We start from the raw sequence: 17,501 nt of genomic DNA, 5'->3' as shown, positions 1-17,501 counted from the left end.
ACTAGACACTAACAGTGTTTAGTTAAACAATAGTACATTAGGGATGTCCATTCTATAGGGAACTATTCTCTCACACATAATATTATCCTAGTATGTGTATGTTGTCTCAGTCGCCGGCAGATCTTCAGGTAACAATGGACTGTCTTAGATGTTGTAAGAGCTTATGGAAGTGGTACTTATGTAAGCACGTGTTTTGTTTATGGATGAGGTCATAATAAGGTCCTATGAATTTGAAGATTCGATTGTCTGTCAAGAGTCAAGAGTCATGAAGTTTTTTTTTACATTTTGGACTAAGAATGAGTCATTTTCTACCATTACCACAAATTTTAAATGGATTTCTGTGTTTTGTTTGAGTATATTGTACACTACTTGCAAAGGTCTGATCAAGACAGAAGTCAACCTTTTCCGTAGTCCACAGGGTCCTGTGTTAATCTTTTTAACTTTATTGCACACAAAAAACCAATAGAGGTAATTAAATTCTATCATTCGAAAAAAATGTGTATGGGCGAAATAGCCTTAAGTTTTTTTTGCATTTATATCTTCTTAAATTGGAATTAAATTTTGAATCGAACAACCACCATTCAAAATACCAAGCGGAAATTAACAAACATTCGGATTCAATGTGATCATTCTAATAAATAAGCCTGTCGGCAACATCCCTATCTGGAACTGAAACATTCAAACCGCGTTAAATTCTCATTAGATTGATCAATTCACTTAAATTGTTCCCTTGTAAGTGAAAACCCAACATTTTAATCAATGGTTCACAGGTTTAATTACATTCTTGATTTCTCTTCGATTTTCGTTCAAACGACCTGCGGTTTAAAGGGAGGCACTATGGTACGCCATTTGTCAAAAGAAATACGTCATCATTTCGACAGCCCTTAATTATCACGTCGCATATCTCTTTATGATATCACTCATTATTATAAAGAAGAAAATATGTGAATCAGAAAAAACACAATAATTTTTTGTTTTTATTTTCACATAGCACGAGTTACTAGTTTTTTGATTACCTACGCAAAACAATACAAGCAGCCAAGAAAATTAGGAAAATCTTATTTTAGATAATCTTGTCAATTGAAAAACCTTATTTCTAATAATACGTTTTATCGTAAGTATATTATAATCAATATACAATTTACTCACTCGTATTAATGAGCCAGTTCCAATCGCGCTTTTGTCTTTAATTAGTCGGGGAAACCAGATAAAAATAACCCGCAGTAACATTCAAGTAATAAAGAACATCTTTACTAACTATACTTCTATACTAATATATAAAGCTGAAGAGTTTGTTTGTTTGTTTGAACGCGCTAATCTTAGAAACTACTGGTCTGAATTGAAAAATTATTTTTGTGTTGAATAGACCATTCATCGAGGAAGGCTTTAGGCTATAAATCATCACGCTGCGACTAATAGGAGCGAAGATACAATGGGAAATGAGAAAAAAACAGGGCAGGTATAAATCATAACTTATATCTTCTATCCACGGGGACGAAGTCGCGGGCAACAGCTAGTCGTGAGATATAACCACTTGTAAAATAAATTCCATAATCTCCCCGTGACATACACACAACATAATTTGAGGTAGTGTTAAGGTTTGGGAACGCAAAAGTAATTACATGTTGACTCAAGCAAATTGAATTCTGCGTCACTTTGAAATTGTCGTTAACACGTACGTAGGTAGTTTGACGAATTATGATTTGAATACGGAATTCAAGTGTTCGATTATGGTTATAATGGGCTGATAGTTTGTGTTAGTGATATTTGTGTACAACAAAGTTTGGTAGATTTTATTTTAAGTCTTTTAAAATGCTTTAAAGTTGCACATATGTACGTTATGGTACATTTTTCTACACATGATTAATTAAAAAAATATGAATAAAAAGTAGCATAGCACCCTGTGTAACATTCACATACATACATATTACATTTTAGTTATTTTGATTCTCCTCCCCCTTCCAAATAAAACTGCAAGTCGCACTTTCGAGATCTCTGGCTGAAAGGAAAGGATAACCGATAGGTCACCATGCCAAAGCCCCCTATGCAACTGCACTGCTTTTTCTGAGTTTCTCATTGCATTTGACTTGAATGTTTGTGGAAACGCCCTCAACCCAAGGATTAAATTTCAAGTTACAGAAGTCGCTTTAAAAAAAAACTATTAAAAACAGATTAAATGTTAACTTAACTGTGAGTCAAGAGCCCAGAAATGTTCATCGTAAAATCAGTTTACCGAACTCGGGCATTTTGATCTCTTACTCCGATTGCTTTTAATTGAAAAACTTCGGCAAGGGTTCGCCATTGAAAAGGTAAAGTTCCTGGACAACTAACTAGTGCGACGAAAAGACGGATTTCAATAAAACCAGAGCTAGGTCTATAATAATATGGTTTCTGAAAAATCAGGAGTGAATTGGACATGTACAATTTGTTCAAAACCAAGCCTCTCGTATATTACCCTATGAAAAAATAAAGCGTGCCTCAAAAAAGCTTCTCATTGCAAAAAAAAACCTCACATAACGTCGTAACTTAAAAAATTAGGACGTTTCTCTTATTCGGATTTTTTTTGAACTTGTCGTATTTTTTTAGTTAGATATACTTAATATTTCATAGGCAGCAGTACCACTGCAACACATATATTTCTATTTGTATATTTCTATCGCAAATCCCCCAAAAACTTAGATTCCTAAATATTTATGAAATGCTTTGCAAAGAACTGTAATAAAACGTACATATATTCAAAAACTTTCATCACAAAGCAAGCACACTTGATACCTCTGCAATTACCTGTAACAAGTTTTAATAGCACGCCTAACAAAATACTAACTCTAGAAACTTTAAATTGGGGATTTATAGTCTGATATTCGGTCTGTTTGGTTAATTTTAGAAGTTACCAGCATGTTGCTAGGTATGTAAATGTTGATAGTTAGATTCGCTTTAAATTGGATAACTTGGGACATTAAATGGTTCGTTGATATATGGCTAGCTGTGTTAAAGTTGCGTTGGTTTAACTTGTAAGTAGTACGGTGTGGTAACATTTTTTGGTATTTTTTGTTTAATTGCTGAATAATTACGAAAGCTGACCCCACCACCATGTGGGATACATAGCTGGGAAGAAAGTGGGAGACAGTTGTTCAATTGCTAAATTTAAACTATCTATGGTTCATGAGATATAGTGTGGTGACTGACGGATTGACAGTGCGAGAGAAAGAGAAGCGGAAAAACTGCGGCGTATCAGTAATAGGTTTCCGTTTTTACCCTTTGGGTACAGAATCCTCAAAGGGTTTCCAAAGTATAAAATGTTTCCTACTCCTAAACTACCACACTTTTATAACTCCCTTACACCTAACAGCGAAACCTGCCACGTTTTATTTTTAACTTGGCTCTCTCAAAGTAGAGTCAGCAAAACAGATTTCTCGAAAGCCTTCGCCGTAATTCATGAAGTAGTCTTAACTTGGATTATGGAGTTAATCCTTTGAAATGGAATCGCACTAACACTGACTGTAACTTTCCCGAGATTGCCACACTTCTCCGGCTAATAGTTATAAGTGAAGTTTCTCGGTAACATATTAACTATTAAAAGGGTCTTATATTTAATAATGTTACTTAAATATTTTTCTACGAGGAAAATGTTTTCTAAATAAATGTTGTAGTTTTCTTTATATTTAGCTTTTACAAAGAACGACTTTTTTATTAAGGAATTTAATAATTGCCACACGAGACTTTTCTCAAAGTTTTAAGTCACATACACGAAGAATCCCAGACTTGTCATACGCGAGGATCTTAACACACAGTGAGTTTAGCGTGGTGACGTCGTGGATATCCGTATAGTCAAATCTATTATAACATTGATGTTGCTTTTCAGCCATACATTTTAATATTTTTCATACACCGTGACTTTTTAGTCGTCTTACAAAAGCAGCCCAGTTCAAGTATCTAATGACTAGAACACGTTCATGATAAAAAATAGGTATTTATGAGATTTGAATAAATTTAAAATGCAATTTTTATTCAATATTATGATGCAATTCGTAGTTTTTTAGATACACAGCTCTGTTGCGAGAGTGGTCCGAGCCTTGTAACCATGGTGAGGGGCGCGGGCGGCGGCGTTTTTATCATTTTTAAGACAATATTCCAGATTTCTCATGTTTAATTTTTCTTCGTACTTATTATCTTAGTTGATGATAAAAAAATAATAATCGCGCCTAGGGGTATTTTACGTCGGATACATGAACTGGGCTGCTTTTGTAAGACGACTAAAAAATCACCGTGTATAGTGATTTCAATATTTAATTTGAATCTACTTTTCATTTTAAATTTGGTTAAGGAAATTGTCCGGTCTGTTTTCTTTTAGAGATTTAGAATTTTAAGAAATATTATTTAAGAGGCAAATTAAAATTCGTTATGGATTTTGAATAACCTAAAAGAAAATAATGTTATCTTATCGGAGACTTAAATAAATAAGAATAATATATTCAAATAAGTACAAAAATATTTAAATGACTTTTTTTTTTTTTATTTAATTTTATTTAGGGTTTTTGGTTAAGACTAACATATCAAACCCATTGTTCCTTTAAATGACTTAAATTTCCATACATTTACTTCAATATTGTTTCGAATTTATGAAAATAAGTAGGTAATCTATTTCATACACAAATTTGATAAAAAAGACTAAACAATATACAAGTTTTCTTCTTGAATTTTTTAATTTCTGATTCACATTTCGCAAGCATCCACTCCCTTCACAGATTTTCTCGAAAATTTTAATACTAAAATATGCTTTATCATTCTGCTCAAATATTCTGATCCCCACAGCTCCTACTTTTTGGCCCTGAGCCCTATTACACAGAATTCTTAATAACTTTCGACACAGCCTGCCGACTAATAGGGAATTCCTTTTGAACATGCTTAAGTACAATGACATTTTCATTTCGCCCGGAAAATTATGGAGAAAATCAAGTGAAGGACAAAATTTTGGCCCGGACTACGAAATGAGGGGCAAATGGAGATTGCTTTGGTATGAGCCGAAAGGGAAACATCGTGGTGAACCTAGGTTTTCAAATAGAATCTAAAATTTCTCACCCACAAAAGATTAAGTGTTGTAGACAACGATTTTTTTGGGTTTCGTACCTGGAAAGGATACCTTTGAAGTCTTATAAGATCACTTTGTTGCCAACCCGTCTGGCTGTTAAGACCATTTATGGGAAAGTGGGGAGGTATCAAGCTGAAATATTCATTAAATACTCAAGTCTGTCTATTAATCCTGCGAAAAAAAAAAATTTTAGTCAAAGCAATAAAAAATACAATACAATATAACAATGAAGAAGAAGAAGAAATCAGAAGACAATTTACAGAGCAAGTAAAAGAAAAATTGCTCTACTCCAACTTTACCGTATTTTCTCATGTTTACTTAGTTTTTTAACGATATCGATTTAGGTTTTCACCATTTCAAAGTTTTAAATTAATAAGCTTTTTAAATTAGTAAGCAAATTTAGAAAGACTACATTACGAAACAATGACACAATTAAAGAGTTACTCGTATTATGACAATTACTGAAGCGAATACAGGAAATGGATTATTTCCTCCGTTTAGTTCATGCTTTTCTGTAACATCGCATTATTTATTCAGTTTACCCTGTATAAAACAAAACATACAAACAAACAGAAAGTATTAAACAAAACGTGTGTATGAAACATTGTTTTGCATATGCATATATTTTGTTTTGAGCGGAAGCAGAACGTGCTTGTAAAATGTGTGGTGGTCCTCTGATTGTAATTCAAATGAATTTTTCACAAATGTTTCTTTTTGAAATGTAAACACATACGACTATAATCCCATAACTTCAAAATGAAATCGGATTATAGAACTATTAGGAATAATCACTGCAAAAATGTAGGCATTATCACGTACATTAAAATTAGGATCCCATTAACGATACCTCCAACGACAATGTTTAGGTATTTAGTGTCAAAAAATTGTGAATTTTGGATGTCCAATAACAAAGTTTTAATAATCCACAATAACAATATTCAGATATTTTAGATAACATGTTGAAAAGTACTTTGTTACAATACTTCGTGTTAATTTCCTGAGCTAATTAAAAAAGGTAGTAAAGAGACATAAATAGTCAGTCCACCTCCTACTTGTTGACAACTTTGATTTATTTATTATTACAAATCTCGCTCACATTAAGTCCAAAATCATCATTCATCATTGGCCTAGCCTTTACCCAACTATGTTGGGGTCGGCTACCAGTCCAACCGGTTTCAGCTAAGTACCAGTGTTTTACAAGGAGCGACTGCCTATCTGACCTCCTTAACCCAGTTACCTGGGCAACACGATACCCCTTGGTTAGACTGGCTGTCAGACTTTTTCAAGCTTCTGACTACCTGTAACGACTGTCAAAGATGTAGGAATAACAGCCGGGACCCACAATTTAAAGAGCCTTCAGAAACACGGAGGAATTCTTTATGACACAGATGGTCACAAATCTACGGACCAACCGCGTCAAGCATAGCTTAACCTGTGATCGAATCACTTATGCGGTTATAGCTTAGCCACGAGCTCCTTTTCCAAAATCACTTGATTATTTTAAGCAGTTTTATAACTATTATTGTTTTACTCTAAGACGGTAAAATGAAGAATAAAGTAGCAACAACACACAATGTTTTTGACAAGACTGTTTTCTTTAAGGTATACTAAAATCGAAGTTTATTGCCAGACAATAAAAGAACAAGGTATTTTATTATCAACACAAGGTTGTCATGATTTCCAATTTGTTGGAAAAAAAACTATTTTTTTTCAGGATTGAGTGACTGTTTATTTATGAACCAATTTTCTTATGAAAGGTTGGTAAACACAAACATTCTTTAAAAATATCTGAAAGAGATTTTTTCTCCTGCATTTGCTTTATTTTGTAATTTTAACTCTACACACTAATACTCGAAAAAGTACTGCAATTAAAGAACCATAATTAAAAGGAAAACTATTTCACTAAAATTGATAATGAAAGATGCAAGAGTATTTCTTTTTGTTGTTTTTTAGTTTACTCACATGATTTTATCACGATCGCTAGACTAGTTTTGGGCCTAACTGGAGTACTTCCTCATCGGACGATACCTACTAAGTACCGATTAATCTGCTTCAGTTATTAAAATAAAAATATATCTTTTGTAACATTACAACGCTAATTTAAATTCGACAACAAATTAAGAATTGTATACCAATGGGAGAGTCATTATTTTGAATTTAGACCTTAACGCTAAGCTAATGACCCATAAGTAAATATATGACCAGAATTGTTTAGCACAACAATACAACATGGGTACAGTTGGCTACACAAAATCAGAAACAATGACCGATCAAACTCTACCCTTTAGCTACCTCATAAGGATAATATTACAATAAAAAACGTGAGTGTAATTTGCGTTTCATTGTACTCACAGTTATAAAAAGGTTTTATATTATTACACGGTTTTTCGTTTTATTTTTTCTGTATGTAATGATTCAAATCTATTGTTATACCGATTAAACAATGGCGTTCTATGAGTAGGTTGATCAACGTGGGTTGTTCTATTTGAAGCTCAGTGCTTGAACAAAAGTAATTATAATTCGTTTATAGTAAGGATAAACGAATCAAGTGTTTTGAACTAGTCAAGTTTTTAAAACTATGGATGAAAACACCTTGGGAAGTCAGAGACTCACGTACTCGACGAAAGATTCCGTATCCGTATCTAATAAAACGGTAAATAAATACTGTTTCTTGTATCGAAATTATTATTCTTTTCAGAATTATTTGCCCTCTTAGCAAAGAAAAATAGGAAAATCTTAACAGGCTGGTTTTGTATGGAAGTCTTAGTATTCGTGTCCAGTTTTACCTTTTGTAAATACTAAAAAGAAAACTATACAGCTCTACAAAAAAATACAGGTAAAAGAAACAAACTTAATTAGTTCACTTTATTTAAATATTCTCCGCGCCCTAATAATCTACGTAAATTATAAATAATGAAGGTCATTGTGGAGATAACTAGGATCATTATTTAAGGCGTTGAAACCGCTTCGTAACCTAAATCCTAGTGGACTTGATTAATTGAACTTAACAGGGTACAAAACAAATTATTCAAAAGGCTCAAATGTCTTTTAATTTCGGAACAAGAATGATCTTTGTTTCAAAATCTTGTAAATGAGACCTGTTTTAAAATTAAAGGTTATGTTCTTAATTTAAACGTTGTTCTGATTTCAAAAACTCGCGCAAATATTTTTTATCATTAGGCGAATAAAAATGAAATATTTTATTCATTAGACGAATAAAAATGAAAATGACGTGATTCAATTACACTGATTCGATAGAGACAAAACCATTTTACAAGATACTAGTGTAGCACATACATACGAATGAGTTTTATAATAACAAAACTAATCAAGTGCGAATCAGACTCTTCACTAAGGGTTCCGTCAAAAATAGGGGAATGCTAAAATAGCTGCATAATGAATTCATTTCCAGTATTTGTTGTTCCTGATTGGAATTGGTATAGGTCCGACTGCCTTGCCTCACTAGGTTTTAGACTACCGGTATTAACTATTTGTTTTAAATAGCTGATTAACACTAAAAAAACACGCACAATGGGCCGACTTGGAGCCTACGTGCGGAAAAAGGAACCCATCACCATCAACACTAAAATTGAATGTGACTAGTCTAATTTCTAAGTCTGTCAATAAATTTGGGTCGAAATACCAACTGCGTTGGTCACTCCTAAAAATAAACAATGTAATTACGCATTATGTTTGTTTTATGAGTAAAACTATACTATAAATTTATAAGGCTATTACTAAACATTATATTTATAAAAATACAAGAGTGGAAATGGAAAATCATATAAAAATGCTGATACAAATAATATCTACTGAATAAACATTTGGTTCGTTAAGCTGAATATTATTGGAGCGGTCAGATAATATTTATTAGTAGTTAAAATAACCAATTAAGTTCGGTTTTGTATTCAATTTTATAATTATTATGAGGTAAGATTGATTGAAATACTATAGTATACTTATAATACATACGTGCGTACTTTAAACTTTGTGAAATCAACCTTATTTCATCTTGATAAAAACAAATTATTTTTTCTACCCTGACCGTCAAAGAAAAACTTGAGCTTGACTTAAGATTTAAATTTTAGAACGTACGAACTCATTGAAAAGCTGTTAACTGATATGTATCTGTATAATTTATAAAAATATCAATAAGGAAATAAAAATACCTGTCATATCAGAGATCACTACCAGAAATCACTATAGTTTATTCCAGGTAATACAATACAAGCTTCTCTTTTTAAAATCACGACTTATTAATGGCACAAAAGAAAACACAGACAGTTTTAAAAACTAAACGTAAATTGTGCTCAGAATAGCAATTAGTCGCCCGCATAAAAATGAATAACGAATTAATTTCAAATTCAAAACAGCGTTCCATTTTTTCTTGCTGGCCAGAACTCAAATTAATTAAAGCAAGTAATTGTTGCTTGCATTTTACAAGGATTCATTGCTTAGCAAGAATGTTCAATGTAACATTGTTGGGTTATTTTCATGTTATTACGTTGATATTAAATGTTGTGTGTATTTGTGAATGAGGCCTTGTTGGGCCTTACAAAGGCCAGTAGACTTGAGTCAGGCCTTTACATTGTGCTTGTAGTCTATTCATGTGCAGTTTCCGAGGTATGTGTCGTCGGAAGTTTATGCGGACAAGGGAACGTTCGAAGAATATATTAGTTAGACCGCCATTCATTGAAAATGAATGGAGGGAAAATAGACAATATGAATGTTATTGGATATCTTTTGAAGTTTTATTGATGTAAGTTATATTTATTGGTAGTTGTAGGTAAGGTTTTTGATTAATTGTTTTACGTTCTTGTACATAGCAAATTTAGTGAATAGACATTTTTAAGAGATATTTTAATACTTTTTGTTTTCTAGGAGTTTTTATAAAATATATTTCGCCATTACAATTTCTGAGAACTAAAAAAATCGTCATCACTTACCTTGTTAATTTAATTCACTGCTCATTACAATACGAACAGCAATAGTTTTAATTGTTTTTAAGTTTTTGAACACTTACACTGAAATTACCAACTACTAGAAACACGAGAATTATTTTTAAACACTAACCTATCACTTGACTTATTATTAAAAAAGTAAAAAAAAAACAATTTAAAATTTACAACTTTTAAAAAATAAATTCTAGAATAAATCGTAAAAAACTTTTAACAAATTCACAATTCGAGAACATTTCAAATTCAAATCACTTTACTGATCCATTCTAAATGGAAATTCGGATAGTCCGGGTATCAAGCCGGCACGTCAACTTCGTACCGCGGCCGCCGAGCGACTAACGTATAACGTTGTCAAGTCCACAATGGCGGCGAAACAGCCTACTGTTGCACTATAGATAGAAACGGTTGCAACTGGAAACGGGAAAACTGGGTTGCTTCAAATTAGTGAGAATTGTGAAAGAAAAAACCGTTTCTCTTGGAAAGGAAATTGTGATTCATAAACTTTTTTTAATTCAAATCTGGTTTGGTTTTTTTTGGAGCTTCAAGCCTACGCGGTTTTTTTCTGTTTTAAATATTTTTTTCAGTTGATTTATATCAGAAAATGTTATTTTACATAGATTTGATGTTTTATTATAAACGTTAACTATGTATAACCTAGCGAAGTTTAAAGCAAAAGCTATCAATTATAACATTTTTTTAATTACTTTTAAGTCTTTATTATTCTAAAGATTTGATTATACATATAAGGAAATGAGATTAGATGATTTCGATACTCTCATATTTTTTTCGCTTCCGAAAGCAAGCACAATCTTTCGCAGTTATTTCATTTCATTTACGCTTCAAATTTCATCCACGTAACACCCAATCAAAATCAAATACACCAATCATTACCAGAGAAATACATACTTCAAATCATGCCTGACATGTGTTATTCATGCCTAACAATGTAAAAAACATCACAGCCTTCAGAATACAGCCGTCCTAACAAGTAACAGCGTGTACGTTTTCTCACGATATTTTTCCTCGCAGTTTGGCGTCGGATAGATTGAGCACATATGTTTGAAAACGACATTGGAGCACGCCCTAGATTTGACTCTATACACATGCATGTGTGTGTAAATTTTCTCATACATAACTGTCATGGTGTGATTACCCAAAGGGACTGGTTGAGGTGTTTTTTAAACAAAGCTTCATGCCTAACTTTTTGGGGTTCCGTACGCAATGTAAACAACGGAATCATATTAATTAGTCTCCACTGTACTTTTTTTCAGCTTTTTATTTCCAGACTAGGAAATTTTCACAAATTATGTATTTTTGCTGCATCCTTAAAACAAACCATTGCTTTACCTTGTGTACTTTATGTCATAAATTATATGGATGACAATATTTTTTTTGGCAAGTAATTTTTGTTTAGTCTATTTTTACGGAACCTTCAGTGTCATGGCTCCAACTCACACTTAACTGGTTTATTTTGAAACGAACCTTTTTTCATTATTCCGGAAAATGTTATGGTTTCAATTCCCGTAGAGAAGAAAGTGGTTCGAGAGTTGTTTATTCACAGAGGAACTGAAGTTGGTGAGCGAATTGTTTCAATTTATTCGAAATTATTCGATTAATTAAGTGCCAAAAACGGAATATCGAGTATAAACATATTTTTTTAAGTCTTTTGTCAGCTCCAAAATCAAGATTATACTGTATTTCGTTTTGGACTGTTTTGTCAGCAACAGCAATATGCATCTATCCCATTTTAGTCTATTGTCCTATTGCCTTTATGGACTCCAGTTGCGGACTGTGCCAATAGCTACTGCTTTATGATGTAAACAAGCAGCAACCGTGATTCTGTATTTGATGAAGTACACTGCTGCATTGTTTTGCTTACCAACGTCAAAGTCATCACTTTACAGAGGTACTATTGGATAACAGATTGATAAACAGTCTAACCGTATAAAGTAACAAGAAACCACTTAATACTTCTAAGCATACGGCTTTGTCTTTTACGACACCCAAAGGGGAAGAGAGGACTAAGTTTATAATCCAACTCAAACTAAAACTTCCCAAAATTTTCATTCAAAAACTCATTCGTTAATTATAAATCCACATGCTTCAATTCCACGTCCCAATTCATTCGTTACAAAAGACCCGACGCGAGAAGTACACCCGTGCGCGAAAAAGTATCAGAATTTCACTAAATAAATCCAAGACTGGGCGTCTACCATGAGGTCTTCGAGAAGTACTTTTCGACATTCTCGTTGAACAAGCAAGATAGCTACATAACCCACGTATAGTGCCCTCTCCCTTTTACAACAGCAACTTGAAAAGCTTTTATTTAGTAAGGGCGCTGTAAGTCGCCTCGTAATACGGATTCATCCTGCATATTTTCATGCGCCATTGTTAAAATATGAATAAGGGTTACCTAAGGAATACATGAATATATAATTAGTTAAAAACCGCACATGTAGCTGGAGATTTTAAAGTTGGAACTATTTTATGTGGGCATGTGGTGAATGGAGATTTTTGGGGTATGAGGGTCAAAAGTTTGCGAAGGGGTAAAATAAAACGTAGTGCTAGTTTGTACTGAATTAAGAAGTCCATTTTTGACAGTTTAAACGTTTACGTTTATAGATGTACTCATAACTTATAGCGATGGACCCTTTGGTGCTATTACCTTATTTTAAAAGAATTTGACGTAATCCTGAATGGTAAGATTAATTGAACAAATCTATCGGAAATAAAAGGTTTGTTTTATGTTTAATGGAACCCAGAGAGATGGCGCGACGAACTGGATGCGTACCACAAACAGTAGATGAAAAAAAAAAAGTTTTGTAGAATAATGTGTATCTCGAACCCTCTGTGACAATATTGCTAAAAAATTGCGATCAAGATAATCTGAAAAAATCTGGGATCTCAAGTTTAAGATACAAACAAGTAATTAAAAGGTATTCCATACTTCTTATACAACAAACAAATTTTTGCCCCTACTTAAACTTGTTCCATACTTTAAAACATCCCATGCGTAACTCATATGAAAATAGATACACGTGTGTGTTCTTTGAATGGATTAGAGGCAACAAAAGGTATCGTAGCGCTTGGCAGGTGACGGCGAAACAAAGCGGTCTGCATTCTGCATGTTACGTGGTACCCTAGTAGTACGTATATGAAGTGTGCCAATAACTAAGTTATCCATTATTCTGGGTTTATGGTGATGTTTCAAGATTAGTGGTGAATTTTTCGGTCTGTCTGTCTGTCTGCGGCTTCATAGCACCCGAACGGCTTGAGCGATTTTAATTTAGTTTTCTTTGTATTAATGGTGAATTATGTGTGAGTGTTGTTAGACCCGTTTGATAAAAATCGGTACAACCATTTAATATTTGGGGGGTGAAATTTGTTACTCTCGGGATAGTTTTTATTTCTAAATTACTAAACTGTACATAGTTGATAAATAGTGATTTTATTACTATGTAAGTAATATAGATTTTGACTGAGGAAAAAGCAAAAATATTAGCACAGTTAGCTCACAGCTTTAAAAAAAAAATATTTTACCTTTTCGAAATTTTATTAGTTTTAGCGTATATTGCTAGATACTACCGGACTATATTGAATCCTAGTTTAAATCTAATAGATAGACGGTAGCACCACTGATCGGACATACGTTTCAAAAATCCGTACAAATCCGATTGTGAACTAATCAAATCAAACGGTGAAACTTTTTAGTCAAAGGTATCCGAAACTAACTCAAATATTTTTCATGTTATAAGTTTTATAGAAAAAATAACTAATAAATATTGCTTATAAATGACATCAAAAAATAGAAGAAGAACTAATTTTTAACATAATAACAATCTTACAGATTTGTTGCAGGCTTTCCTTCTAGATTTTCTGTGTTATTTGGCTTCACACCAAATATTATTTCTTTATTAATTCCGTTAAAAAACGTTCTTCTGTTACATAACATATTAACAAGTACCGCTTTAATTAAAAAACGGACAATTTCCAAGAGATAATTATAAACATCGTTAAAAGAATACCTATGTAATTTTCTCCCGTTTTTTATTAAAACCATCTGCTCGAATGAAACGATGCAAAAGCTAATTGTAAACGAATAAAATATTAAAACAAAATAAAATCGAAATTTTAATAAAAGATACCCGGTAACATGGCGGCACTGACACGAAATGACAATGCGTAAAATAATATTCAATTCAATCTGCATTCAAATATTTCACTCTATCCTTCATTTTAATCAAAAAAGTTCATAACTAAAAGGCGTTAAGGTACATATTTCATTGCTGGTTTTAAATAATAATAATTCATTTTTATTGTGACGTATTTTTACATGGCATCGAATGTTCTGGAACAATATTTTTGAAATCAAACGCAGATATTTGCTATGCGTTTTGAACCCTATTTTATGAAAAAAACTTGCTTTTTCTTTACAAAGATAGCGTAGAAAGCCAAGTTTAATGATAATAAGTGACTCTTGTCATTCTAAGTCCATTTTATAGTGTCTCGACGTGCATTACTTTGCTAGAATAGAATTAGGGCAAACTGACTTTAAAGACATACGGGATTTTATTACACAATCCATTTACAAAACTATGACAAAATAGTCAAAATTGCCAATCATTTAATAACAATCTAACTTCAGAATCTTCGATATTTACTACACTACTTATCACTTGAACAGTTATTTAAATAAGCAATAGTTTTTACACTAGTTTTCATTTTCAGTCATATATTTCTTGATAGAAAAAGATACAGTGTAAAAATTATAGCCATAAGCATAAAAGCCATTTCAATTTTTACTAAAATATCGTTTAATACCTACTCTATAAATAATAATATACCTACGTCTCGTTACAAATATTTGAATGTTAAATTTTCATTTCGAATAGTACGAAGACGAAACGCTATTCAGATTTTAAGATCGGCTTGTGTCTGCTCTAATTACCATCTACGGCGTATAAGAGGCTTTCCTACAATCCCTCAATGTTAAAGCCTTCTTGCTTTTTTATGATAAAGAAAATGCAACGTAATTGTGGATGCTGTGCCAGTATTTTTGAATAAAATGGGTTGCGAGGAAGAGGTAGAGACTTAAAAAGGACGTTATACAATTTCATTGAGTATAATTAAAATAATTAACAAATTTAAAGTTTACTTCTTTAGTTATACGTCTCTTGCGTAGTTGTTAGTTTTTGAAGTAAAACGTTACAAAAATTTGAGTTCAAGTTGACAAATATGTTATTGGAATCGGAATAATGTAGCTGAAAATATATAGCATAGCAGGTAGACAGAACTTGAAAGAAAGCAATAAATTCTTTAATATAATTCCGCTAGGAGTTCGGTTTTCTGTCTATAACAATGTAGATTTGACGACCTCCGTGGTCGAGTGGCGTACGCACCGGTTTCAAGGTGTCGCTAGCTCTGTCCCGGGTTCGATCCCCGGTCGGGTCAATGTAAAAAATCACATTTGTACATTGTCTCGGGTCTGGGTGTTTGTGGTAGGTACCTTCGTTGTATCTGAATTCCATAACACAAGTGCTTTAGCAACTTACTTTGGGTTCAGAACAATGTATGTGATGTTGTCCGCATTTATTTACAAAAATTTTGTACATGCACATTCACATTGTATATAATAGTCGTACATTATTTTTTGTTACACTGATTTCAGTTTAATCATAAATTGTGTGTGCCTGTAAGTATACTTGTTACTTTTAAGTACATACATTGTTAAGAAGTATCTAACCTACGTACCTACGTATACCTTATAAGCTCTACTAACATTGCGTACATTGCAAACTGCATACATAAAATCAACATAAACGTCGCAATTCCAATAAATTGTTACTACTAAAAACAAAGCCTTCTGCTATAAATTGGCTTTTCTTAACCGTCTTACTCTGAACTTTGATCCTACTATTAGACAGATCCCGTTGTGGAAGTGAAATGGCGCTCTACATGGTATATAGCGTTGTCCCTCTTCCATACGTGCAATAGTTTTACTTTAAGAGCTAGTGGTAGGCCTCGTGTCATAACTACTTCTCTTAGTTACGGTATAGGTGATTTAGTTAAGTATTATTAGAGGTATTAGGACCCATCCATCGAATAATCCTGAAGGGATAATCCTTGAGCCTATGTCGGATATTCACGGAACCACATGTGGTTAATTATTTCCCAAAAAACCAGTCCACTGATGAGGAAATTGAGATATTGTTACGATTAATCGAATGATATAAAAACTTTACTAAGGCAATGATTGGTTAGCTTGCATATAAATTAATGAGAGAAAATCTGCTCTTTTTAAATATGTAACTGACATTTTTGCCAATTTTTGTGATCGAATTTTTTACTAGGTATTAAAGTATTCCAAATTAAATAACATTGTATCAAAATGAATAAAAACTAATTCGGTAAAGGCAAAGACTGACAACTGAAGACAAGTACTGACAAAATAAAAAAAAATGCTAAAAAATGCAACAAAGCAAACAAAATCTACACCTTTTGTTAAACTTTCATCCCCAACACTCTTGGAAACTACATATTTTCTGACATTCTTGCCTTGACCGTTACACAATCCCGAAGAGCTGAATGGACGGACACATTTTGTTTCAGAAATTCAGCTACAATTGAAAATACTTTGAGAATCTGCCATCACGTTTTACCTTATTTGACGAAGACACAAAGAGGCTTTATTTCGCTACCTAATGGTTCTATAACAATGCAGCTTTTGTGTTTTGACTCTTAAATAAGAATTAAGCGAGATTTCAGAAGGTGGCACAATACAGGTGTAGAGATTTTTAAATTGTATTGTTGAATTGAGAAAAGTTTTGGTTTAATTTGAAAAAATTTTCATGAATTAAAAATTAATTGATAAAATATTCGTAATTAATGATTACAATGTTTTGGAAGAAAATCATTTTGTCTCCATTTCTCTCACTTTTTAATTTTTAGGGGTGCGGTAGATTCTCTGATAATAGTTAATGCCCTACAAGAAAGAAGAAGAATAACAATAAATTAAAAAGCCCTAGTATACAACATTTGATCAAATGGGCTGACCAGAGGGAATTGACCCTTTGACTGAAAGGTTAGTTAAGGTCACCACAGCAATAATTACAGAGCTCGCGTTGACGTGCTGCGGTTTCCAGCTTGACATGGGACAAGCATTCGTTTCATTCACTTATTTATTCATATATCAAGCATGGCGTTATTTGTGTGGGAATGTGCGAATTTAATGTTAGTTCAATAAAAATCGAGTTATATGTAATTCGAGTAATACCTATTTGCTTCAACTTTCCAGAAGAAATAACCAACCTCTAAAGTACGCTATCCACTTAAAGGAAAACCTGGGGGACTACAGTCATCTTCAAATTCCATTGCTAGTTATACAAAAGAAGACAATCCCCTTTGCGCTGATTATTCGGCTGTCACGCTTAAACAATTGAAAGAAGTTTTGGTAG

General features: G+C 32.7%; 1 protein-coding gene across 1 annotated transcript in view; it reads right to left on the bottom strand.

Moving 5' to 3' along the window:
- Positions 1–10,143, bottom strand: part of LOC113500251 — a 124,244-nt gene extending 114,101 nt beyond the window's left edge. The window contains 1 exon segment of the mRNA XM_026880960.1: positions 10,036–10,143. The gene's annotated coding sequence lies outside the window, so the exon portion shown is untranslated.
- Positions 10,144–17,501: the final 7,358 nt, after the last annotated feature.

The sequence above is a fragment of the Trichoplusia ni genome, chromosome 1 (assembly GCF_003590095.1).
Source record: "Trichoplusia ni isolate ovarian cell line Hi5 chromosome 1, tn1, whole genome shotgun sequence".
NCBI classification, from domain to species: Eukaryota; Metazoa; Arthropoda; class Insecta; order Lepidoptera; family Noctuidae; genus Trichoplusia; species Trichoplusia ni.
The sequence above is the reverse complement of the archived record's forward strand: the minus strand, read 5'-3'. Positions and strand labels throughout refer to the sequence as shown.